This window comes from Heterocephalus glaber, unplaced genomic scaffold (genome assembly GCF_053883595.1).
Source record: "Heterocephalus glaber isolate CG9 unplaced genomic scaffold, H.glaber_assembly_v1.0 deba00000768, whole genome shotgun sequence".
NCBI classification, from domain to species: domain Eukaryota; kingdom Metazoa; phylum Chordata; class Mammalia; order Rodentia; family Bathyergidae; genus Heterocephalus; species Heterocephalus glaber.
In genome coordinates, this window is record NW_028258162.1 from 12,611,056 (window position 1) to 12,638,333 (window position 27,278).

At 41.8% G+C, this 27,278-nt stretch overlaps 2 long non-coding RNA genes across 2 annotated transcripts; both read right to left on the minus strand.

Annotated features, from left to right (window-relative positions):
• Positions 1-800: 800 nt before the first annotated feature.
• LOC147829104 (uncharacterized) lies at positions 801-2,319 on the minus strand. Its single transcript, XR_015449696.1, has 2 exons — positions 1,167-2,319; positions 801-870 (listed from the first exon to the last, which is right to left on the minus strand). It is a non-coding gene; the product is annotated as an uncharacterized LOC147829104 (long non-coding RNA).
• Positions 2,320-24,928: 22,609 nt separating this feature from the next.
• On the minus strand, positions 24,929-27,006 carry LOC147829105 (uncharacterized). Its single transcript, XR_015449629.1, has 3 exons — positions 26,855-27,006; positions 26,191-26,370; positions 24,929-26,094 (listed from the first exon to the last, which is right to left on the minus strand). It is a non-coding gene; the product is annotated as an uncharacterized LOC147829105 (long non-coding RNA).
• Positions 27,007-27,278: the final 272 nt, after the last annotated feature.

A 27,278-nucleotide genomic window follows, 5' to 3' on the forward strand; every position in this document is an offset into this window, starting at 1 on the left:
AGTTAAAAGAAATAATCTAAACCCTCTGGCTTCCTCTCCCTCTGAAGCTGTCTATTGTATAGAACATATAAATAAAATTTCTGGTGAAAAATTATCCCATGCAGCCAGTGGGAAGAATGGCACGTCCTCAGCCTGGAGTTCCTGTTGAGGTTCTTATATTCCCAAATAGTAAGAATAGCAAAAAAGGCTTTGTCTTTAGCTCTACAGCTGTGCATTGTATTCAGTGCTTTGAGGATTTGTTATTCTCTGTAACAAAGCTGACTTCACCCTCCTCCGCAGCAGTCGGGCCCACCTGCAAGCCACTGTCCTCTAATGCCTCTACCAGGTATTTCCTGTTTTCCACCATTGCCCATTCTTCTTTATTTTGCTGCGGTCAATGCAATTTTCCATCATGAATCCCATTTTTTCCAGTGCTAGGAATGGAATTCATGGTCTGCATGCTAGGCAAGCACCGTGCCACTGAGCCACCCTCCAGCCCTTTAGTCCCATGAATGACTTAAGCAGTTCTATATTCAATTGTATTATTCCTCACTTTCAAGGAAGGTATCTAGTCTGGAATGCAAAAAAAAAAAAAAAAATTCCTTCCAGGTGTAAAAATATAGGAACACAGATACAACACAAAAATAACCGTACAGCTTCTCAAGTGTTCAGATAAAAATAACATATATGAGGGACCAAAAAAACATTGTGCTTTGAATATCTATATAGGAAGTGGAACATATTCACGGTTTTGTTTTTCATCTGGTGTGCTAGGCAATTTTTTGTAGCATTGCTGTGGCAAAAGACATGAGAAAAAGCAATTTAAAGAAGAAAAGGTTTATTTTGGTGCATGGTTTCAGACCGCAGCTGGCTGGCTCCATTGCTTTAGCCCTGTGGGGAGGCAGAAACACGGTGTCACCACGTCAGGAAACGTGCTGGGAGCAAGACTGCTCACCTCGTGGCTATGGACACCGGGAAGAAAGAGGAGGGAGGGAGACACGGAGCGGGGCGAGGGGAGGGCCTGGGGTCCCCCAGCCTCCTGGGACCTAGTCCCCCAGCTAGACCTCAGCTCCTAGAATTTATCACTCCCAATAGCGCCACCCGCTGGGGACCACGCTTCCAACACAGGAGCTTTTGGGGCATCACCGGGACAGCGGAGTTTTCAATTGCTCCATCAGCGTTGGTACCTGGGCGTCCCGGGCTGCTTTGCTTCTGCCTGAAGGAGTTCACCGACAGCCTCCGGGGCTCAGGCCCGAAGGCGGCAGCCAGGCTGGGACCGGCATCGGGGCTGTCTTCCACCCCCTCCTTCCTGGACTCAGTCTCCGCGTTAGCTCCTGTGCAGTCGCCCTGCGTTGAATGCTCTGTGTCCACGCCCACCCGACTGAGTCCGAACCTTTCTCCTCCAGGCGCCATCGGCAGCGCCCTCAAGTTAAGATTTCATCTTGGCAATCCATTCCCTAAAATATCCCAGTGCATTTCCTGTTGAAGCAGGACGGACGTGAAGTACGTAAGGGCCCCGCTTTCCCACTTCAGCTTGCAATTTGGCAGAACCTCAAATCTTTTCTTAAAGTTTGTCCAACGTTTCTTCAATAGGTGGAGTGAGAAAGGTTATTATCTCTCGTGCATAAAGTAACAAAACAAACATCTCACGCTGGGATTTTGCAGTGTTCTTGTGTCCAACAAACTGCCTCCCGCTTGGCTGCACTGTCGGTGCGGCCTGCAGCAGTGCTGAACAGCTGGACCAGGGCGCGGTAAAAACGCGGCAGTGGAATCGGTGTGCGCGGGCGGAGCGGGTCAGCGGTGGTTTCTTCCCGTTCCCATTTGAGGGTACCATCTGCTTCCTGAGGCCCAGCACCAAAGCACGCGTCCTCGGTGTTGTAAGTGGCAAATGCAGAGTCCTGAATTAGGGGGCAGTCCATGCCCAGCTTTTCCAAGTGTCAGTGCCCGCAGGATTTGCCCCTCTAGTCCCCTTCTGTCTTCCTCCGCCATACGGTAGGCTCTCGATTCTTAAACATGACACACAGCAAACACATAGTGTGTGGTTTGATTTCTCTCCACTGTTCACTTGTCTCCCCATAATGGAATTACTGGAAACTGCCGAAAAGATGCAGAGTCTCTGCTCTTGACCTTGTCCCACTGCATGACAGGCTTTTTTCCTCTGATTTATCTGGGACAAGCCCTGCTTCTATCTTACCTGCCGTGGAAGCATGCATCTTACCTCGGCTGTGCAACTAAGGGAAGCTGCATGGCGAGAGTCCATCCCAGGACGTGGAAAGAGCTACCCAACCAACAAGAAGCAGCACCCACTGCCCACGCTGCAGGGCAGGGAACGATGAGGCCCTCCCCTCCCCCGCCTCGGATCTCCTCCTGCTGAACTCCACCGGACTCTCCCTCCAGGCCTGGGCGAGTGCATAGGCACAGGCCACACGGCCCTGCTGACCGGCTCTGTAAGGACACAGAACGTACCCCGGGGGCAAGCATCATCAGCAGGGTGCAGATCAGACAGGACTTCCCGAAAACTCGCTTTGTTTCCTTGGGGTGTGGAAATACTCATCCTAAGCTTATTCCATCACTGCGACCTATAAAAATGTGTCGCACCGTTGTTTCCTTATTGATGCTCTCTTTAGACAGTGAGTTCCTTGACAGAAGGGACTATATACAGATTTTAAGAATTTCTGATCTAGGCTGATACAGAAATAGGCAACTTTGCAGAGCTGGGGATTCAGGCTGGGGGAGCACAGATATTTGATGAAGAAGCCTGAATCAGGGAGCAGAAATTTGAATAAAGGGAAGAAATTATTTTCTCTGAAAAAAAGCTTTCAAAAAACAGTTTTATGAACCCTTATAAAAAGTCTCAGCATAATTTGTACATATTAAATTTGCTGAAAATAACTTTGGTGATCATGTGTGCTTTATTTGTATACCTCATTATTCATATTTAAAATCCATATGAGATTTTTAATGCTTTTTCCATCCTGTGCCCATATGTATTCCTTCCAAGTAGTTTCTCTATTGTTCCTTTCCATTTGAGTCTGGGATAGCTTTGTGGCTCCTTTATGGTATATACACATCATTTTCATATGATGAAATTCATTATGATTCATAAATTTGCCCATAAAAAGAACATGATATCCCCCAGGGCAAGTTCATTAAAAGAATCTCTGTGGTTCAATTATGAATAGCTTTTCTCTGCATCCAGTGGTATCTCCTAAGAGTTACCATGGGCACACAGGCCTCACAAGACAGATTCAGGAATCCAGCAGCCAAAACTCAGGACCTGCACTGAAATTTCTGAATAAAAATATCACAGAGGAGAGGGAGGACATATGGCTGTCTGGTGGTGCTCTGTTCTTGGCATCCGCGGGATTTCCCAGGACTGACTCGTGGGGAGGTAATTATATCACCACACGCTGTGCTGGGAGGTGTCGGGCAGAGGATCCGGGTCAGCCAGTGATATGGGGTCTTCCGGGCCAATCAGAGCAAATGTGTCTTGTTACTACCCGTTGAAAGATTTGAAAGCCACAGCTTGGAAGATAAAAATTCAGATCTAAGACCCTGTATTTCTCCTGTATTTCCCTTTCCTCTCAAAATTAAAGGAAATTCTCCTGTAAGAGTTAGTGTTTTCATTTCTATTTTCATTCCTTGGCCACTTCTTGAAGGCTAAGTGCTGTGGAGTATATTCCTCATTACTCTGCCAATGAATTTGTTAGCGAGAGCAACAGTAACAGTAAATTTTAAAAGTCACATGCAGACGTAATAGGAAGAAAGAGTTGGTTTTCAGAATATATTTCACAAGTGGGCATCTAGGAGTCATTTGTGTGCCTGTTCTGCACTTGTCTCCACTCAAAAAGTATCTGAAGCCCTGACAATATTTTAACACTTAGTGGAAAATGTGCTCTTTGCCCCTTGCCAAATGTGTCACATTTCTGAATCAGAAAGTTATTTATTCATCTGGTTTTGTGGCCCGGGCTGCCAGCACAATGGTGCCATGCTGCCAGCGACCATCAGATGGCAAGAGTGCAGGGTGAGAGCTCCAGCTCCAGTGACAGCTGAGAACACAGCGCCTGGCATCCCGGCTTGGAGAGCGTGACCCCCTCTGTGGAAAAGAGCCAAAGAACAGCTCGGTGAGAGTGACCTGCAGTCGGAAGGGGAGGCACATTCTGCTCTCTGAGACCTCTTTCAACCCCGGCTCTGTGGTTCAGCTCAATCCCGGGTAGGCTTTGGGGACCTTGCACATACCCTGCAAAGTGACCTATGTGTGTTTTAAAAATAAATACATTTATTCATTTGTTTCTTAATATGTTTAATCCTCTAGAAACTTTGAGATGGTGAAATGAGAGAGTTGGAAGAAGAATAAGAATCACTGTTTTTGGTTCAGTAAACTTTTATAGATACCACCAGTATCATTCACTTGGCTATTTGCATATATTGCTTTATAAGGTGATTTAAAAATTGTGCTTCAGGATAATTTCAGAGAAAGAGGAAGTTGTGGAAATATTTTGTAGAGGCTCATGTCTCTTTTCTTCCCTCTATGATGCCATCTCGCATAGCTGCAGTGAAGGTCCAATCTAGGATACGGACATTGGCGTACCACAGAACTTAGCAAGTACCAGTTTCTACATGTGTTCGTGTGTGTGCAGTTTTATCCTGCAAAGAGATAGATTTCTGTAACCGCCCCTGCAATACAAATGCAGAACTGTTTCATGCCCAAGAGGAGTTCCCTCAGGCTGCCCTTACGTCTGGTCCTGTCCCCTGGAAAAAACCCCAATCTGTTCCTCATCTCTAATGTCATTTTTTTTTGTATTAAATCCTTTTATTGGCATATTGTAGGTATACAACACAATTATATTTCTCATTGGGAATTGTACCTTTACATAATGCATCTTGGTTCTTATTTTTTCCCCATTCCTAGCCCTCCCTTCACGCCCTCTACCCTTCCCTATTTACAAAGACTTTATTTCCATTATTTCCATTTCTCATCATTTTTCCTTTCCCTTCTTTCCTTTCCCCTGCCCCTCCCACTACCCCTACCCCTTTGGACCTTTTCTTCCTATTTTGCATTATTGATTATTCATTCTAATCATTGGTACATTTTAGGTATACAATATAATGACATTCATCATTGGAGATTTGCACCTTTACATATTCTCTCATTTTGAGACTGTTTCCTACATGGGATCACACAATACAGAACCTTTGAAGATTGACATTTTCCATCAAGTCTGATGCCCTGTAGAGTTACCCAGTTTGCAGCCCTTGTCACAATGTTGCTCCCTTTTATTACCAAGTAGCCATTAGTTCTATGGATGAATCATGGTTTGCATAGCCCACCATCCACTTAAGGGAACTTGGGTTGTTCTTTTTTTTTTTCTTTCTGGTATAAAGACAGCTACTCTAAGTACTCATGTGCAGGTGTGTGTGTGTGTGTGTGTGTGTGTGTGTGTGTGTGTGTGTTTCTAAGTTTCTATTTCTCTGGGAAAATGCTTCAAAGTAAACTGGCTGGGTTACAAGAGAGATATATTCAGAATTGCAGGAAGCTGCAAATTGTTTCCTAGAGAAGCTTGCATTTTCCCATCAGTTAAGCTCAAGTGGTTCCCTTTCTCTCCATCCTCACCAGCACTTGGTATTATGGCTACTTTCTCTTTTAGCTGTCCTAATAGGTCTGTAGTGCTATCTCATAATGCGCCTTAACTCACACATCCCTAACAGATAATGGTGTTGAACATCTTTGCACCTGCTTATCTGCCATCTATATCTCCTGTTCAGTGAAATGTTTCTTAACTAACCTTCAGCTTAAGTGGAATGCCCAGCTGAACTGAGTCAGGGTGGTTCTGGAAATGGAAGATCCACCTGAGGATTGTTGCCAATGGCATAAAAGGAGAACCAAAGAAAAGATCAGACACTGCTGATTTACCAGGAGAAGCTTTGTTGTGACTGGTTTTCCTGATACAAACTCGGCTGTTTCCTTGGAGGAGAAGCTTGGGTCCTCGCTGTCCCTGGTGAGTGCTGCTATTCTCGTCAGGGGAGTTCTGGTCTTCACCGTGAGCATCACTTCCCGGCTCCAGTGTGGATCCCTCAGCCTGGTGGCACAAATCCTTCACCTGCGGCACAGGCTTTGTGGCTTCCACCCTGGCCTTTGGGCTTTCCCGGTGCTGATCCTCCATAAGGACTCACATGAGACATTGCCGTGGGCTCCAGGCCTCTGGCTGGACTCATGAAGGACACTGCTGTGGACACTAGGCCCTTGGTTGGATTCTTTGGGTCTCAAGCACATGGAAAGATCTCTTGCACTCTTCTAAATTTGACTTTTTGGATGAATATTATAAGACATTCCTATAAATTTATGTGTCCTGTGTCAAGTCTATTCCCTTGCAAACCACTGACTATAACAGTTTCTTAAATGTACTGTTTTGTTTTTATTTTTGTGATCTGAGAATTTTTCATATATTCTAGCTATGAATTCTTTGTTGAACATGAAATATGCAAATAGTATCTTCCAATTTGTAGTTTGTCTTTTCATCCCTTAAAAGGGGTATTCATGCACAAAATGTTTTATTTTGATGAAATCTACTTAGTAACTTTTTCTGTGGTTCTTTTTTTCCATTAAGTTTATCAGTACATTTTAGGTATACAATACAGTTACATTCATCATTGGGATCTTGTACCTTTACATGATGTATCTTGGTTCTTATTTTTTCCCCATTCCCCTGCCCTCCCTTCACCCCCTCCACCCTTCCCTATTTGCACAGACTTTGTTTCCATTTTTTTCTTTTCTCATATTTTTTCTTTTCCCTTCTTTCCTTTCCCCTACCCCTCCCACTTTGCCTACTCCTTTAGACCTTCTCTTCCTATTACACACTATCAATTACACATTTTTAAAATTATAATATCAAGATCTAGGCAACATTACCACAGATTTTCCAGAATTAAAAAAGGATATAGAAAGCATAGTACAAAAATCTTTTTTGAAATAAATTTGACAACTTCTAAGAAGTAACTTAGAAGACACATTAATGAAACTAACTCTGGAGGAAATATAAAATTTGAATAGCACCTATTAAAGAAAGTATATTCCTAGCTTGAAAACCTACCTATATGACAACAATAGGCTCATATACATTTTAGCTGATGAATTATATCAAACATTTAAAGCAGAAAAAAGAAGGAACACTTCTCCCCTCATTTTAGGAAATCAACTTTGTACTAATCCTAAAAGTGGATAAAGATAATAGAAGAAAAAGTATGAACATAGATAAAAATTTGTTTAACAAAACAAATTATTAGAAGTCAGATCTGGCAGTATGTAGAAAGTGGTTTTGTTATAGGGATGGCAGTGTTGGTTCAGCATTGGAAAATCCACCCCCATAAGTTATCATTTTAACAGAGGAAAGGAAAAAGCCATATATGATCCTGTCATTAGTTGCAGAAAAAGTATTAGGATTAAATTCTGCAGCGGTTCATGGTAAAAGCTATCAGGAGACTAGAAGTAGGACAGAATCTTCTCAATAGATAAGACATGTACTCCATACTTCCAGCAAAAAGGCCTTATATGAATAGAAAAGATACAATGCTTTCTCCGTAAGGTGGGGAACAAGGACATATCTTCATCTGTCCATTAAACTTTGAAACATAGGCCCAAACCAAAATAGTCTGGCAATAAAAAGAAAAAAATAGCATAGGATTGGCAAGGTAGAAGTAAAATCTGTTTTTTTTTGGTACTGGGGATCGAACTTGGGTCCTTGTGGTTGCGGGGCAGGTGGCGGCACCACTGAGCTAAATCCCCAGCCCAGAAGTAAAATCTTTATATGTAGATGAAATGATCATCTACAGAGAAAATACTAATAAATCTCTAGGAGCTCTTAGAACTTGCATCTGAATTTAGCAGGATTAGAAAACACAAGGTATATATAAAAATTCAGGTCTATGTATACTTGCTATAAATGAAGAATTGGATATTAAAATTTGGAAGTTATGTAGGAGTACAAAGGACATAGAAAAGTAAAAAGAAAAAAAAAAGAAAAAAGAACAGTGTTGGAAGACATTTATTTCCTAATTTTAAGACTTCCTCTAAAGCTACCGTAATCAAGGCAGTGTTGGCGTAAGGAAAGACATACAGATCATTTGAATAAAACAGAGAATCTAGAAATAGAACCACACATATATGGTCCACTGAGTTTTGAAATATTATTTAACATTAGCATTATATAGAACATAAACTCAACTCTAGAGCAGAGGAAAAGATAGTGTTTTCAGCAAATGGTACTAGAACACCTGTTATCCGTATGTAAAAAATTGACCTCAACCCTTTATTTCCATATGTAAAAATAACTTCAAAGGATCTAGGAACCTAGATATGAAAGGCTAAAACTATAAAACTTTAAGAAGAAATTATAAGGGAAAATGTTCATGAATTTAGAATAGGGAAGAATTTCCTAGGATATAAAAAACATAATGTATAAAAGAAAAAAATTGATAAATGAGATTCTATCAAAATTTAGAACTTTAAATGACATCGCTAAGAAAATGAAAAGTAGTCCTTAAACAGGCCATATATATAATACATATAACCTATGACCAGAATATATAAAGAACGCTTACAGCTCATTAATAGACAACCCAATTAAAAAGTAGACACAAGAAGATGATAAATAGCCAGTACAGCACAAGGAAAGGTGTGCAACACTAGAATCAGAAAAATACTAATCAGTACAATAACAAGATTGTATTATACACTCATTAGGAAGATGAAGTTAAAAGTTTTAAAAGAACAAATGTCAGCTTAAGTGTGAGCCAGTTAGAACTTTCTTATACTGCTAATGTGAATGTGAAATGATAAAACCATTTTGGAAAACAATATAGAAATTTCTTTTATTACTGTTAAGAACCAACAGTTCTGTTCTTAAGTTTTTACTTAAGAGGAATGAAAACACATATTCACAATAGATTTGTACATACAAGTTGACTATCCCTTATCTGAAATTCTCGGGACCAGCATTGTTTCAGATTTTCGTTTGAAATCCACTTGATCTGCAGAGAGGATAGCTACTCCTGTTTTTTTTTTTTTCTTTTTTGATTCCTGTCACATGGAGTATTGTTTTCCATCCTTTAACTTTAAGTCCATGAGTTTCTTTTTGAATTAAATGTGTTTCTTGTATGCAGCATATTGTTGGATCTTGCTTCTTGACCCATTCTGCCAGTCTATTTCTTTTGATTGCTGAATTGAGACCATTCACATTGATGGTTATAACTCATATGTATTGACTCATCCTTGTCATGACTTTTTCTTTTTGTTGGATTTTCCCTCTTTGCATTTAATTTCTTGTCGTGCCAAATTGATTCATTCTGCTGGTCTTCCTGGGGTTGTGATCCTCATTGTCTTTTCCTAGGATATTGTCTAAAATTTTTGCAGTGCTGGTTTGGTATTCATGAAGTTCCTCAGCTGCTCTTTGTCATGAAAGTATCTTATTTCTCCATCAATTTTGAGAGATAGTTTTGCAGGGTACATCAATCTGGGTTGGAGGCTGTTTTCCTTTAGGGCTTGAAATACATCACTCCAAGTTCTTCTTGCCTTGAGGGTTTGCATTGAGAAGTCTGCTGTGATTCTGATGGGCTTTCTTTTGTATGTGATTTGTTTCTTTTCTCTCACTGCTTGTAGAACTTTGTTCTTCTGTTGAGTTTCTGGAATCTTAACAATTATATGCCTATGTGTAGATTTTTTTTGATCAAGGGTAGTTGGAGTCCTGTATGCCTCACTTATCTGTATGTCAAGTTGTTCTCCCCTGCTTGGGAAGTTTTCTGCCATTACTTCTGTGAAGAGTTTTTTTATGTCATCTGCACTCTCTCCTGTTTCTTCATTGACTCCAATCAGTCTTATGTTATTCTTCTTTGCATGGTCTAGCAGTTGCTGGATTGATTTCTCATGCTCCCTCACAATTTTAAAGCAATTTTTCTTTTCCTGGTCACTAATTGCAATCTTATCTTCTATATATGAAATTCTATCCTCACATTGGTTCATTGTGCTGCACAGACTTTTGATGGAGTTTTTAATCTCCTGGATATCTGTTTGCATCTGTTTTATGGATTCCATTTGTTTCCTATGTTGGGATTCCATCATGTTCCTCAGATCCTCTATTTTTTTCATCTGTCCTCTTTAGATTTATTAATCATGTCTTGCACTATGAGCACAATCTCTGGTGTTATCTGAGAAATTATTTCTGATTTCATTTTTTCCAGATCCTCTTTTGTTGCCAGTTCAGGGAGTCCAGGTGGTTGAGTATGAGATTGTTCCATCTCGTTTCCCTTTGGGGTTGCTGTAGGTGATCTGGAAGTCTGTTTTTGAGGCTTGTTTACGTGTCTTCTCATTTCCACGGGGGGTGGTGGTGCTTCTGATGCCCATGCTGCTCACCTTGTCTGCCCTAGGAGTGTGGAATGGTGGTGGGGGAGCTTCCTTCTGGGTGCTGGGACTGGCTCAGCTTCTCTGATCTAGGAGTATGGAATGGCCCCCACACTCAAATTTGCTCATGGTTTCATTCCCAACCAGCCAGGTCCAAGGCAGAAGCATCACAGTGGAAGAGCATGGCTGCACAGTGCTGCTTAGTGCAGAATGGCTGAGAAGCAGAACAGGGATGCAGTGCCAGGAGGAATAGGTGAGGGATCATATATATTACCTAAAGCCATGCCTCCATGACCCACCCAGATGTACTAAGGAGCAGGCTTTACTAATCTGGTAGGAGTTTCTTAATCCAATGAAGTTGACATGTCATGATTAATGGTCACAATCTGCCCCTTGTCAACTTCGCACACAAATACATCTCCATAAACCAAACCTAATCTCCAAATAAATACAATAGCAAGTCCATTATTCTGCCTAACAGTATACAATTATCTACATACAACTAGAAACACAGCAATCTCTTCCCCAAAGTTTCAACAGTTACAGCATTTTTCCAATTGTCTAAGTTCAAGTCTCTTCTGAGAATCAAGGCAAATTCTTAGTTATGAACCTTTGTAAAAATCAAAAGCAAGTTACATAATGCCAAGGTACAATGGCACAAGGTAAAGATTCCCATTCCAAAAGGGAGGGATAGGAAGAAAGAAAAGAAACAGATCAGGGCTGGTGATCTAGCTCAGTGGTTCCACCATCTGCCTTGCAGGCCCAAGGACCAGAGTTCAATCCCCAGTACCAATACATAAAAGAAAAGAAAAGAAAAGAAACAGATCAAAGCAAAGCAGTAACCCAATATCTTAGTTACTTTTTCTCATTACTGAGACAAAATACCTGACACCCAAAGTTAAAAGAGGAAAGGTTTATTAGCTCACAGTTTGTAGAGGTTTCAGTCCATAATCATCTGGGTCCAAGGTAGGATGGCATGTCAGAGAAGCATCACAGAGAACAAACAGTTCATGGAGGGGAGAAGGTAGAAAAGCAAGCAAGGGACCTTGGCAGCTTTTTTCTCACCCTTTTATACTCTATCAAGGCTACTGGATTTAGGGTGATGCCAAACCAATTAGTGGACTGATTTAGTAATCACACACCCTTAATCCCAGCATCACACACTCTAGTTTCAGCCACTTCTGAAAAAGCCCTACTTATGACTGCATGAGGCTTTGTGGTGTGTGTGTGTGTGTGTGGGGGGGGTGGGCATCTAGACAGAGGCCACAAAATCCAACAAAGCAAATTTAAATCTTGTACCTCCATATCTGGCACCTAGGGCATGTGGTGGTAAGATGTGTTTTCCAGAGGGCTTGGGCAGCTTGACCCCTATGGCTGTGCTAGTTGTAGCCCATATGGCTTCTCTCTTAGGATGGCTCCACTCATGGCCTGCAGCTTTTCTTGGCAGATGTTCTACTTTCCTGGCATCTCTGACTTGTGGGGTTTTCAGTACATCTTAACTTCATGCATTGGCCTCAGGAGGGCTCCTTGTCTGGCCTTCCAGGCCTTTTAAAAAATCTAAGTGGAAGGAACCACAACTTTTGCATTTTGCATTCCAGTAAAACCAGCATCATGTAGACTATGCCAAGGTGAGCTGCAAGCTTGAGCAGTTGCTGGACTCTCTTGGACCATGGTTTCAGCAGCCTCTGAGGGCCTGAAATGAATCCTGACAAACTGATTCCTAAGGAAGCCCTTCTTTAGCAGGCATCCTGGAGATTCTCTTTTTAAATGAAAGGTTTACACTTTTGCACCCTTTAGCCTATGAAGGTAGGGTCTTGCTGATTCTTAAAATGCCTTTTAAGAATCTTTCTTCTTCTCCCTGTACAAAGTACTTGCTTTCATTTTAATGGTGCAAATTTCTTTAAAGCCACACCTCCATTGGCCACAACTTTAGACCTGGTTCCTCTAAGGCCAAAATTTAAGTTTTTCAAATTTGTCTTCCTTGGCCTTTGCCCTGTATTCTCATAAATATGGCTAAAAATAGCTAGCAGCTATCATGACACAGACTGTATGTTGGACTATTTTGAAATTTTCTCCACCAGATTAATAAGTCTACTTCCTTCTAATTTAGTCTCCTGTAAAGTTTCAGGACATGGGCAAAATGTAGGCAAATTTTCTGCCAAAGTGTAGCACTCATGGCCTGTAATCCAAATGCCAATACAGTTCTTGTTCCAATAGAAACCTATTGAGTCTGCATTCTTATTAGCATTCTGTGCTTCTGTGTTTTGACCAGAATTACTCATCAGCTCTGCTTATTGCATTTTAGGGCTTCCTTAGCCTGCATCTCCAAACTCTTCCTGCAAACCAATTCCAAAATCTTTTAAAACACATGGTCAGGTCGGAGTTATAGTAATGATCACTGAAACAGAATATCCAACATCCACAGCTTAAACGAAGAGAAACTTAACTTGCTCATGGTTTCAGTCCATGGTCAGCTGGCTCAAAGGCAGGAACATCATGGTGAAAGTGTATGGTGGAGCAAAGCTGCTCAGGTCCCAGTGGCTGGAAGCAGAGCAGGGGAACAGGTGAGGGACAGCATGTAGTACCCACAGCCACCCCTCCTTCACCCCCCAGACACACCCAGAAGCCTGTTTTACCAATCTGCTATACATTTCTCTCTTTTTTTGGTTGCAGGGATCAAACTGGGGACCTTGTGCTTGCAAGGCAGGTAGGGGGAACCACTGAGCTAAATCCCTGGCCCTTCTAGACATTTCTTAATCCAATGAATCTGACTTATCCATTTACATATCATATCATATCTATGTATCTATCTATTATATTGAGATTGTGATAGAAGTTGCAGAGATTTTTCTGAGAAGAAATGATGTCTTTGCTGTATTGAATGTTTCAATCCTTGACACCATTTCTTCCAGTTGTTTAGATCTTCTTTGATTCATAATATGTTATGTAATTTCACACAGCTTTTTTATTTTTTGGTAATAGATTGAAATTCAAGTCACCTTTAGCAAGGTATACAGTGGTACCTCAGTTCATGAACTTCATTTATTCTAAAATTTTGGAAAAGATGGCCATGTTTGTGTTTGTGTGGGAAAGATGACTGTGGTCATGTTTGTCACCTGATGCAGAGTTTACAAACACAAAATTTTGCCAAATGCTTCTGTTTGCAAACCAAAATTGTTTGCAAACAAAAGTATTCATGAACCAAGATGCCACTGTATAAAAGACTGAAGTTGTATCTAGCGTTGTGTTGGAAGCAGCTCCCACCAGTTCATGGGAGTCAAAGGTGCACATTTACTCCCTATGCTGAGTTCATGATGTCAGTTGGGTAGCCTAAAACTGTTCATTTACATGAGAAAAGTGGACAAATGCTACAAACCAGACTATTCTGTCTTCTTTCCTTCCTTCCCTTCCTGATCCCATTGCTTCCTTCCCTTTTCTTGACATCTCTCTTCTCTCTTTGGAGGGTGTTCGACATCAACCAGCACATCATAGAGCATGTCTAACTCCCAGCATTCTTGTGTAATTGGACTCTGAGCCCTCATGTCCTCCTCCCCTTTCTATCTCTGGAGCTGTTGTCCCTGTGGCCAACAAGAACTGTCTTTCTGGTCATCATGTTTGCTATTTTATGTAGCAATAAATAATATTCAGATACCTGTACACACATTAGAATGAAAGTGTTAGAAGTACAAAAGAAGTCAAAAAATGGACAGGTAAGAGACTAACTAGAAGTATCCCTTTGGTAGAAAAATCATTTGAGACTCAGATGCTCAAGTGATTAATTTAAACCAAATGTTTTGTCAAGAATTCAGACAATTTGGGCCAGGGATTTAGCTCAGTGGTTTCGTCACCTGCCCCGCAAGCGCAAGGACCCGAGTTCGATCCCTGGTACCAAAAAAAAAAAAAAAAAAAAGAATTCAGACAATTTTATACGATGAATTTTTGAATTTGGATGGCAAGACTTGATTTCAACTTGCATTTCCATTAAACAATGGCAATTTCTTAATATATTTCCAATTAGAAAAGGAAAATTGCTTCTAGCAAGGCTGTAGCCATAATCACCCATCTTTCTTCAAATCAAACCTTAATCATAGCCCTACAGATTGCCAAACGCAATCCTGTTGGCTGAAATGAGAGATTGTAATATCAACACATTTTGTACTACTTGGTGATTTCAGTAGTAAAGTTGATTCTAGTGGGGGGAAAGCTAACTGGAGATATCCACTCATCCAGACAGAAGGCACACTATCAACCTCTGGGGTTGGAGCACTTGGATATATTCTGACGTGAAGGCTGTAAGATTTGGAATCAACCCAACTGCATTTGAACTCAGGCTCAGCTGTTTGCTTGGTCTTTGACTTTAGTAAGACTCTTAGTTTCTTATTATAATATTTTTATTTTTACATTGGTAACACTATCATTCTAAAATATGTTGAGAGCTTTCAAAATATGGGGGGGAAACAACTGATAGATGATCCTGAACTTTTCCTTCAAGCATTTAGAGGTAGCAGCTATTAATGTGTGAATTTGAAATCCTCCAGCCTTCTCTATGCCAGAATATAATTATTTAACTGCCTTGTTTTCACCTTTATTGTTGTCTTATCTTTATGAATATGAGCTTATTTTTTCACGGAAACACATTTTGTGGATATTTTTCTTTGTCATAAAGTAGTGTTTTACGTGAAACTTGGGAGACTCCCTAAGAGAGGTGCAAATATGTGGGGCGATGGGCAGAAGGCAGTGAACAAATGCTGCCCACATTTCTTGGAATAAAATAAGATGTTGGGTTACAGTGCAGTTGGAAAGACTCATAAGAGTTTTGGCAAGGCAGGAAGGAAGGCTGGGAATATGTTTAAAACACAACAAATATCTGAAATAAAATTGGAAAAACCGAGAGTGCAATAGACAGCTTCTGTGGGACTTGGGAGCATGGAATCTTGGTTGGGAAGTGCGATTTGCTAGGATGGATAATTCACCGTGACAGGTCATGGTGGAAACTGGTCTGCCCTGGATGTCCTGATACAGTCCTTCCTGGAGGAGAGGAGAGGCCTGGATGTCTGTCAAGGCCTACACCAAACTTTTTGATTCCATGATCAGTCTGAATAATTGATGCTCTAAATTGTAATTATTTCTGCCCTCCGGGGTAGATAGTATGCAAAGAGGCAATTGTAAAAAATATGTGCTGCAAATGCTCCAGCGTGTCATTCAGATGCTGGGACTTTCCTACTTGCATCTGCGGCAGTCAGTTGCCTGTGTTTAAATGACTGCTGTGGGTCACAGCCGATGTGACACCCCATCAGCCTACTGCCAGAGAATCCATAGTGCTCTCCTCGTGCCATCCTTCTTTTCCTCTCTTAAGCAATGCTGGCTCATGTAGCAAGACATTCACTGCAGCCCTCAGTTTTATTAGCCTTGATAATTCACATATAGTAATATGAAAATTTTGCAGCATCTCTTGTAATTATCATCTTAATCTAGTAAAAAAATCTGGAGAGGGTGCTTTTGGGTGAGCACAGCTAAGCACTGTGTGCACTTGATGAATATGGATAGGGCTACATGGGTGATGCCAGGGATATGGCTGACCTGGAATGTGACAACCACAGCAGCCCGAGCCTCGAAAGCTGCCCTTGACGCTGACCCTCATCCTGAATATGCAAGCTCTCTCTGCCACAAGCACAGCCTATCACCTGCCTTTAGTTTCACCGCTCATTTTCCTCAATTTTCACTCTATTTATAGTAGAGAACCCTCCATTTCCCCCTGTTGAAATACATTAGTTGCTATGGAGACGGTGACATCAGCAGCACGGACGGAGTGGGATGACATGTACGATTGCAGAGCACAGCCGGCATAGTCAGGGCGGGCGGCGATGTCAGGGCTGGAGACCCATCCGAAGGGCAGCGTGAGAGTAATGACACGGCTCACAGCACTGCTGCTAAGAAGGGAGGCCACGCTCCTGGGTGAGAGCCTACCCACGGTGAAGTCCAGCCCCCACTGTGGGCCCAAATCTCAGGAGATACCCAGTGCCTCTCCTTTCCAGAAAATGAAAACAGTACCTAAAGATGGTACCTACCACACCAGAGATAATCAGCAGAAGCATTTTATCTCAATTGAGCCTTTTTAAACTTGTGTGTGTATCTCACTCTCCCCATAGCATATGTGTCTTGAATTTTTCTTAATAGAAGACAAAGTTTAACATGCAGCCTTGAACTTCTCTTTTACGCAGCTTCCCTTGGGAAAATGTGCTCAGGCAGGGGCACAATGAGCTGTCGAGAGGGGATGAGGGACTCAGTGGAAACAGAAGCCTTCCACTGAGGGTCTCCCCGAACCCTTCACTGCTTTCCCTCCAGAGCAGGTCTGTGAGGGAGTCGGCCCCCTGCGTCTGGCAAGCCCTGGCTCAGCCTCTTTTGTCCCAGGCCCTTATTCCTTCTCCACTGTGCTTGTCCCAAGATCCAGGCCCCTAATCTAGCAGGAAAAGGTGGGCAAACAACATCCAGCTGGATCCCACCCAACTGGCTATGGTTTGTGGAAACCTGATTGTAGGTGACTTCAATTCATGCTGTTTTCTCCCTCCTGGAGTTTTCAATTTCACATTCTAGTTTATGTAATAGTAGTTCATGTATTATTTCTTCCCACAAATTCAACAATGCACAATAAACTAACTTATTCACTCTTTTTCTCTTTTTCTGTGTGACATTAGTTTTACGGGCTACTTTAAGTACTATTTTGTACACTTTTAAAGTACTATTTCAGACACACAATATTTAGCAATGTATCATAAAACCATCTTTTTCACTATGGCTCCCCTGTTTCCTCTTAGAGTTTAAGCTTACAATTTTCCGACTGGATGAAAACATCTTTATGTTTCTTCTTAATTCTTAATATGCACCTAAGTCCAAATGAAGTCATCATTTGTATTGGATGATGGAAAATGATTTCTCCCATGATGTCAGGACTCATCACTAATTGGCAATGTGCTTTGGGTGAAGGGAAGGCAGTAAGGAATGGATGCTCCCTGCCTCTTGAGGAGACAGGGTAGGATGATGGGCAGTGAGCTAGTATTTTGTGCTGAAAGCTGTACGGAGTGCTTCACAATGATACCCCATTTAGTGTTACAAACACACTCTAAGGGGAGCAGTACACTTATTATCCCACGTAGTGGGGAAACTGAGTCCTGAGGGAGCTCCTATCCCCTGCAGACCCATCAAATGGCTTCATCTGGTTCATCAGAGCCTGAGCGGCTCCCTCCATGCAGGCCACATCTTGCCCCCTTCCCTTGTTCTTAATCTGTTTTAGTTTTGGTGCCTGTTCCTGTTCTGGAATCTGGACTTTCATTTCCAAGTAGCTAGTGGGCAAACTCAGGTAAAAGTAGTCCCTACTAACATTTCTTTCTCATGCATTTTTTTCTCTCTTCCAATTTCTTGCTTTATAAAGTGCTTGTCAGGATAACAAGGTACTCTTTCAACATGCATAAGAAAGGAATGCAGCTACCAAGCCTGCATGACATGACATGACTTTCCTGAGTGAGGTTTTCAGCCAAATGGTTATAGTTTCAGGTAGAACCTGTAATTGGAACAACTACATTATTAGCTGACAGTCTTGGAGATAAAAATAAAAAATACAAACCCTTACTTTGGCCTGTAGGGGGAAAGGCACACATTGTATCTGTCAATCTAAATGAGAAAATCTGTACATCAAACCTGTGATTCTATTACTGGAGCGAGGTGTACAGTGTCTTGCGTACTAAAGCCACCTCCAATTGAGATGTAATCTATGTCAATATGATTAAGAACAAGACTTTATTATACAGATTCATGACATAGGAAAGAGAATGAATTGTTCTCTGGATAAAGGCTGGGCCTCAGCCCTGCTCAGGGGCGGTCCCAGTTTACTGAAATTGCTGATTTGCACACAGAGGTGTGCAGTGGAAATGCCATTCCTATACAAATAATATGTCATGAATAAACTAGCTGGTTGAGTCACCTCAAATAAACCTAATTTAGTGGATAATTCTTTTCTAGAAGGATGTGGCCACTTACAAAAATAGAATTAGTTCTATCTTATTTTATTAGCCAATTGAACAGGGAGATTTTTGCTGACACAGCTGTTGATAAGGGTATAAAACTTCTTTATTGATGAGCAGCTCTGGAAGCTGAGCCAGATCCCAGTGACTGCACGGGCTGATCCTCTCCCTCAGTAGTGAACTTTAGGGAGAGCTAGAATGTGGGCAGGGGCTAGAAAGCTGTGGCTCCTTATTTGCTTCAAGAGAAAAATGTATAATTTTTAAGTTCCCTACCACTTTTTGATAAGGAAAGGCAGTGTTAATGAATAATTAAAAGTAATGCTTATCAGGAATAAACCGCGCTTAGAAAAGGCAAAGGACCCTAACTACAAAGCCTCCTGAGGGCCGGGGCTGCTGCTCAGTGGCAGAGTGCTTGCCTGGCATGTGCCAGCCCTTGGGTTCAAGCCCTAGCATCTCAAAAAGGCAAACAAAACCAGAAAACCTCATGGACATTCACAAGGGCGTAGAAGGTCAAGAACGGGGCACTTTTCAGCCCGAGAAGGACAAAGGTGCTGACATTGTGTAGGACAGATCTGTGCTGCGAGGCACCACTGTCACCGTGTGGACTCAGGAGATGCAGAGCCCTGCAGACCCCAGCAGCTCGGTCTTAAACTCAGCCCCTGCACACTTCCTACTGGCCCTGTGGGTCACAGTCTTATCTTGCTCCCTGATAAAAAGTGTTCTAAGGTTAGGCTTTGTACTAAAAACAGAAACAAAAGACAAAGGAGCAGTAGGACAGGGAATTGAGGACAGGATAGCTGCTTTTCAAACAGATTTTCCTGACAGTGCAACAGAATAAGGAGAAGAAGTCTGGACCCCGACCAGAGTGGGAGCAAGTCCTGAACCACCCCAAAGGGCTGTTACCTGCTCATGGGGTTGCTCAGTTCCCGCCAGACTGCCAAATCTGACGTGCATCTGTGTGTGGTGTGGATGACAGCCGCCCTGCCGTGATCTGCAGGATTAAACCCAGGTATGTGGAAGTCCTAGCCTAGGACTGTTCACTGCTAGTGCTCAGTAAGCACGAGCTAGTTCTTTATTGTTTTCACTGCCGAACCCCATTAGTATAAAGGAATAACATGGAATTATACAGACAGAGGCGCGGAGCCACTCACAGGGTCATCAAAGAAGGATTAAAGAATTCTTTATTTACAAGAACCTCACAGGTGCATGCTCCAGAGCTCCTCAGACTCTTCTGCCACAGCACTGCACGAGGCAAGGACAGGGCTGACTTCAAGGACCGACCTGGGCCTTCACCCAGAGCCCTGGATTTGCCTGCTCCTGAGGTCATGAGCATCTCACTTGCACTGGGCCCGTGCATTACACAGGCTGTACTAGCAGGGGTAATATATTTTTCCCGAGGACCGGGTTGTAGCTTCCATTGCTCCTTGGAATCTGAAACTGAGTCTGAAAAGCAAGTGCTCTAGCTTAGGGTTGGAGAGTCAGCAAAGGAAAACACAGATGTTGCACAGGATCTACTTCTACTAAAATAATGACCCATTGTTGATCTAAAAGTGCATATTCAACTGGGCATTCTGCATTGCACCTGGGCACTGCCCTCTTCCCCCTCCATTATTTCATTAGCCCAAGAAACCAGCATAGTAATAACCAATATGTCCTGAGCATGGGCTGCATGCCAGATACCACTGTGAGTGTCCCATGTCCACCAACTTGGCTAAAACTTATAATACACTTGCAAGGCGGGTTTTACCATCAGGCTTTTTCAGATGAGAAATGGAGGCCCGAGTAGATGGATAACTCAGTGAAGATCCCACGACAGACACGAGGCCCTGGCACATTTGCCTCTGGCTGTCTGGCAGGGACACCTAGGCCTTTCATCTCAGTGCCTGATGAAGAATGTCAGGAAGATGACGGAGCTGGATGGAAGCTGGTCCAAGAGCGGTCCCGTCCAAACAAGCTGGCAGTTGTTCCCATTCTCTGCGAGGGCTTGACTTTCGGATCCAGAATGAGTTGAAGAGATAGATGACATGGTTACATTGTAATTCCTCCAGCTGGCTTTGTGAAAAGGTGCTACCACTTGCAAGAAAACAAATCCAGGCATATGATGAGTCACTCTCAAAACGGTTTACTTGAATATAGCTCAGGCAGGGATTTTTGAATGCAGCAGAAGGTGGAGGTAAATTCTTTCAAGCACTTTCCAAATATTTCAGGTTCTGGAAAATTGAAAACATATGGTGCTAATGCCTTTTTTACTTTGAGGCAGAAAGCCATGTGTATTTAAAAAGAAAGGTAATCCACATTTCCAAAGTCATTCACACCTAACCCATCAATATGTGGCTTGTCAGTTGATGTGTAGCAGGTAAACTTTCCCAGCTTTTTGGCTACAAAATATACAGGAAAAAACCCTTTTTACCTATTTAGGGTGCAAAATATTTATTTTAATTTCTTAAAGAACCACACAAACAATTTTCCTTTATATCTTTTTGTGAAAGTTTGCCAAGTATAAGCTCACAGGGTCTCATTTCAAGGGTGCTGTGACTCCCAGGTCTGGGGTGACCTTGGAGGCAGGAACCCCATGTCCCTTGTTGAAGGACAGGCTACAGGGGTTCCCTGTCCACTTCCCTGTGGGCTGAGCTTCCTAAGAGTTGGGGGGGGGGGTGTCTTTCTAGTGAGTTTGCTCACTCCAAATTTGTGCCTAACCACTTGTCATCTGTAAAAATGAAATTTAATTTAAATATTAGTATCTTTGAGGCCAGTTACACTACGTGGCTTGTCATTCTTTTGATATTTTGCATATTTGTTCTATGTTTTAAGATTATTAGAGCAACGTAGTTGTATACAATGGACTGATGGTTTTAACTGTTTGAGAGAGTTGTTGCATAAGTTTGTATTGAATGTTTAAGCATCTGTAAAGATGTGTAAATATTTAAAGAGCTACTGATTTAATATTTAAAGACTATTAATTGTTTAGCAGATTGTAAGATGAATGAATTGATACCAAATAACACTTGCTTCACAGGCTGTATCTTGATCCATTCAGTTAACAGATACATCAAATGCATATGAAATTGTTGAGGATTTGTCAGAATACTAAATGTGACAGGTAGTTGTGGCTGAATTAGACTGAGCCAAAGATGAAAATGTTATTATGACAGGTTTCTGAAGTTGTTTACTGTGGAAAATTGGCGTTTCGAGGAAGATGTATGAATGCTCTACGAAGCACAGTTTAGAGGTCGAGTTAGTTTTGGGAAATGCGGGCCACTAAATCATCTCCTAGGGACATACCAGGCAACAGAACTGATTGAAGTTTTACTTTGAGAAGTCCTGCGTCGTGTTTTGACCCGGAAAGTCCTCCCGCCAGCTCCTGTGCTAGGGGTGGGGCTTGCGGAAGTTCCCTGGAGGGGTTGGGCAGCTGCCTGCCCTAGGAGGGGAGCTTGCTCAGAGGTGTGGGGGTGCTCGGGGGTGACCTGGGAGAGTGGGTCTGTCTCCCCCTTCCTCTTTTACTCTCTGCTTCCTGGCTGCTGGGACACGAGCAGCTTTTCTCCAGCCAGGCCCTTCTACCATGGCTTTTCTGTGTTTAAGCCTGCTAACCATGGACTGGAAAGTCTAAAACTGTGAGCCAGAATCAACCTCTCCTCCTTTAAGTTGGGTATTGTGTCTCAGCAATGGAAAAGGAACTAAGACATTCTATATCAGCACCATCTGCTAGGAACTCAATGCAAATTACGAATGTGTGTGAAATTTTCTTTTAATTACTTTAAAAAGTGCAAAAAGAAGACAGGATCCCTTTTTACGAAAGCCACTGAATGCTAGGGAAATGTATAAAACTAAAAATGAATTTTCCAGCCCACCTACACCTTGTAATAATCCCGTTTGTTCTTTAAGCATCAACTAGTTTGGTAAATAATTCAGTTCTACCAGCAGCTTTTTGTCATCTCCGGGTACTAGCTCCCATTTCCGTCCCTGTCTTTATTTGTTTCAGTTCTTTGCTGGGTGATCATGGGCTGCAACTGGAGGAACAGATCTCGTTTGCATGCTAATTATCACTCCTTTCCCTGACAGGTAAACAAATGTGCCCAAGGTAAAGTAGGCGGCCGTCTGGGAAACCATGTAATAAAGGTTTAGTGTGGAGAGCCCTGAGCTTCCGCCTCTCCAGGTGCAGCCCTGATCAGCCCCATCCTCTGACCACCACAGCCATTCAGTTGGGGGAGATGAGGAGATGTCGGCTCTCAACGCTTTCTCTGTAGTTTATATACTATTTGCTTTGAAAAGCAATAGGCTATTTCTAAAGTGAAATTCCTTAGTGTGGTTTAAAAAATGTTAGGGAGGCACTCACTTGACAACTGGAACCCGAAAGCTGAGATCTTACTAAGAACTGTTAGAAGAAAATCCTGTATGGTGGAGTCTTTGGAAATTATATGAAGTTCTTTTAAAAATTGCTCTTTGGCCTAGGATGATTATGAGAAGGCTGCCAACCAGCACAGGAGGAAAAGGAAAGAGGTGGGAGATTGATTTCAGTCTTCAATGCACAGCTTTAAGGGGGTCGGGGCTGTTGGGGGTACTGAATAATACGAATACTCGGTGCTGCTAACGACCCCCATGTGGTTATTTTCTGCTTAAAAAGGCACTTCGACCTTTTCTGAACCCAAGTGTATGTTTCCTAGTGGAGGATCACTCCCTGCATATGTCACTGATGACTAGATTTATAAGAGAAAGTGAGATAGATTCTTCAGTCCGGCAGGAAAAATGGTGGTGGTATTATTAATTGAGTAAATGATCTATTTTATGTGACACTCTATATACATGCATATAATGCATACATTACGCAAAACAGTTTCAGCATGGCTAATGAACTTGCCCCAAGGCTCATAAAAAGTGCTTAACTAGGCCTTTTATTTTTTTCTTCTTTATGCATAATAGCATTTTACTTAATAGCATTCATCAAGCTGAAGGACTGTTTGTATTAAAACATAAATAACTTTTTTAAGGCTGTGTGTAGCATAAAATACAGCACTTGGGGTATCAATCAGGGTTCAGATTGCCCTGAGATGAAAGGGGTTATATGCTGTGTACATTTTTTTCAGGATTTTCTTTTACTTAAGATGAGTCTAAACATGAAAGAATATTCCAATTAGTTGTGAGCTTTGCTTTTTTCTAGTGATTAGTTGCTGCATGGCTTATCATCATGATAAGTACAGCATGTTCACTTTAAAAAATTACCTTAGTCTTAGACACACAGAGTTTGTGTTCCAGTTGGCCCAGGAAACAGTGATGGTATCTTGGAAAAGGCGCTTAGCTTGTCTTAGCTTCATCTTTAAAATGGGGACCCCAGCATAACTACTCCTATTTTGATGGCAATCGAATGACATGACAGACAAATGTTCTAGCACCAATCTGACAACTGGTAAACAATGCAAATGTGTGCTAGTCACAAACCATGATGGGGTGTAACACAACACCAGAATTACAGGAAAGAGAAGTTCAAATATCTCTTTATGGGGTGACTACCATAATTGCCTCATCAAAAACATAAATTATGACAAATGACCAGTGAGCACATGAAGAGTGCTCAGTACCACTGATCATAAGGGAAATGTAAACTAAAACCACAGCGAGACACTCACTAGGATGCCTATTAACAAAAGCAAACAAACAAACAAGCAAACAAATGTCCCAAAAGAATAAAACAAAACAAGAAAATAACAAGAGTTGAGGAGGATTCAGAGAAAGGTAAGATGATGCAGCTGCCATGGAAGACAGCATGGAAGTTCCTCAAAAGACTAAAGGTAGCATTGCTGAAGGCTCCAGTAATGCACCTCTGGTATCCGCCCAAAGGACGGGATGCAGGGCTGTCGCTAACAGGTCTACCTGTCCACCCATGTTCCCAGCAGCCTTTTCCACAGTAGCCAGCAGGTGGACGCAAACGAAGTGTCCAATGGGTGCCGGGAACTGAGGACTGGGGAAATGAGTTGTTTAATGTGTGTTGAATTTCATTTGGAGAAGATAAAAAATTCTGGTCGTGCAGGGTGGTGATGATTGCACAGCAATGTGAATGGACTCACTGTCGTTTCGTCGTGTGCTTAGAGATGGTTAAGGTTGTGAATTTACAAGTGTGTCTCACCGCAATTTAAAAATGCAATACGTAATAAACTATTTTTCATGTTTCAGTATAGTGAGTAGTGGTAAGCACCTTTTTCTTACCTGCTCAGTGGTAAACTCTTCATTCATGTGTTTATTCATTCATTTTTAACCACTGAGCTCCTACAGCATGTCAAAGTCAATGGGAGGTCAGAGGTAAGGCCTGGTACCTGATTTCTCCAATTTGAACATCTAGAAAGAGGGATAATTGTGGGAACAGATGAGCACAGAATCATGAGGAAAGAGCAACTCCTAGAGGGAATATATGTAGGATATTTTTGTGAAATAATAAAAAGAGAAACATGGCCGAGAATGGGAAAAGTGACAAAAGAAAAAGACATTTTACCTATGACTGATAAATGACTACAGGCATGTCATTTCCCCTTCTGTTTTACAAAAAAGACTGGATTTAGGTTGTAACTTCCGCCATTTTATTTTGAATTTTCTATTAAAGAAGGGTCATTAAATTAGAAAGGATGCTAAAGGTTATTTTTTTCTATTTCCTATGGCATCTGACACACCGGGAAACTGAGGTATATAAAGTTGAAAGCAAAGTGAAAGTTAACACAATTAAATCAGTGGCAAATACGTCTCTAGAATCCAGGCTTCCCGAGAAACGCCCTTTTCCTTATATTAATTACATTCCTTGTCAGGTCTGTGCTCATCTGCCGTCTGTGAGTGGATGCTCGCTGCTGTTAGCTGAACTAAACTTCACACAGCACACCCATAAATCTCAGCCTAGAGTTCACATCGCTAGGACTTGTTTTTGGAAGGGTTAGGTAAGTTTTCTGACTTCTGAGAGGCCAAATGCTTTCTTTCGGCTTAGACAAGACATACGGGTCTGAGCCTCTGACTTGAAGGTCAGATCCACCGTATGCAAGGCTGCCAATAGGTTCCTCTACTTGGTACGCATTCTCTCAGCAAATAGTCAACACACCAGCTGCTATTGGGTGCTGTTAATGCAGAAGGAATGCAGTGATGAAAAGGAAAAGCATCATTTTGCCCTTAAAAACCTTACACCCTGGTGACAGTAAATACCCTTCTAATTGGCCACTCAAGGTGACCTAGGAATTGGAAGAGAGGGCAAACCCAGACCAATGGGAAAAACAGTGTATGTGGCCAGGGAGTTGTGTTGTATTTGGATAATTCAAAAAGCTATTAAAGACATGCTGCCGACACCTATAGCCAGGATTTGCTTTAAAGGGATATAGGAAGAAAAACCTATATTTAAAATGACTTTGTTCAATATTATGAATTTTACTTTGTAACACACAGAGAATACATTAATAGTTCACTGTATTTAGTCAACTTTTTATATTAAAAAGTAATATTTTTCTTTCACATTTTAAAGAATAACAAGGTAAAATGTCCTGTAGTGACGGATCAAGATACCCGAGTGTCAGTAATTTTGTTCAGGGAGTAATTTCTGAATCTTGCTGATCATCAGATCCACCTCGGTGAGATTTTTGCTTTGTTGTTTGTGTTTCGTCGATGACCTGGCTTCTTACACCACCCTGACCCTTTTGAATTAGGATCTTGGCAGTGGGGCACACGATGGTCTTAGAGGACCTGGGAAACATATTTTAGAAGAGAGAAAAGTAACTAGTCAACTGAGTCTTCTGAGAATCTAATTTCAGAAACTATCAGTTTAGAGCACAAACTTACCATCCAAGGAGATGGAGGAGAGAAACTCCCTCACCAGTGCTGTGTGTGAGGGACTCCACAGCTCCAGGATGGCTTCTGTGGATGGCACAACGTCTGGGGAGAGTGAGGTGTTTGCGCCCATATCTCGTACATTTTCATAAGTGGCCAGTGTCTTCCATTTACTCTGGTGCACGGACGGTACTGACAATGAGGGAAGATCAGTATAAATAAAACAAGAAAGGAAAGTAGGAAGGAAGGAAGAAAACCATCTTTAAGAAAATAGTTACTTCAGTAATTTCCCCCCAAATCAATCTTCACATAGGAAGAACATCTTGTTTCTGTCTTCTTAAACTTTTAATTTTGACTATGTTTTGTTATTTTTGTTGGAGGTCTTAAGAAAATAAAATTAAACATAAATAAAAGTACAGACACTGATGAAGGTCCTTTCCTCAATCAAATTTGTGCCACACTTCTCTGAGCTATTCCTGGAGTAATTGCCAAACTTGGAATCCATTCGTGGTCAGCTTAGTCCGGTTTTAGCAAGAATCCAGCTGGGTCGGTTGAGCAAAACTCCCCTAGCTGGATATCTGATTAAATTCCTCATCCCCACCCCTCCGTATCTCACCACCTGGATCTGCCCCTAGCAAGAATCTTGTTTAGTTAGTTTAGCAAGATTCCTCCTTACCTCTCATATTTCCTCTTAGTAATTTTCCATTTGCTACCCAGCAACCTCTCTTTGGCAGTTATTCTTTTCTTCCTGTTTTATTTAGGGTTGAGTACAATCTCTCTCTTCTCCTGCAAACCCCAGTGCCGCAGCTCCACCTCCAGTAAAGCCTGCCTTCTCTCTTTAACCAATGTCAGAGTAATTTTTCTTTTGACAATACACAAATACAGTTTCACAGTTGGTTAAGAATATAAGTGTTTCTGATATATAATCTGGCAACTTTTAACTTTTTCTGTAGGTTCTCTTTCCCACTTAGACCCTGAGAGACTAAAATTCCTTAGTACCATTATGTGAGATGGGAGCTGCAGGGGAGGAGAGATTTTATGGGGGGAAAATGATGAGTTTAATTTGGGGGCAAATTGAATTTGCATTTCCAGCAACATGA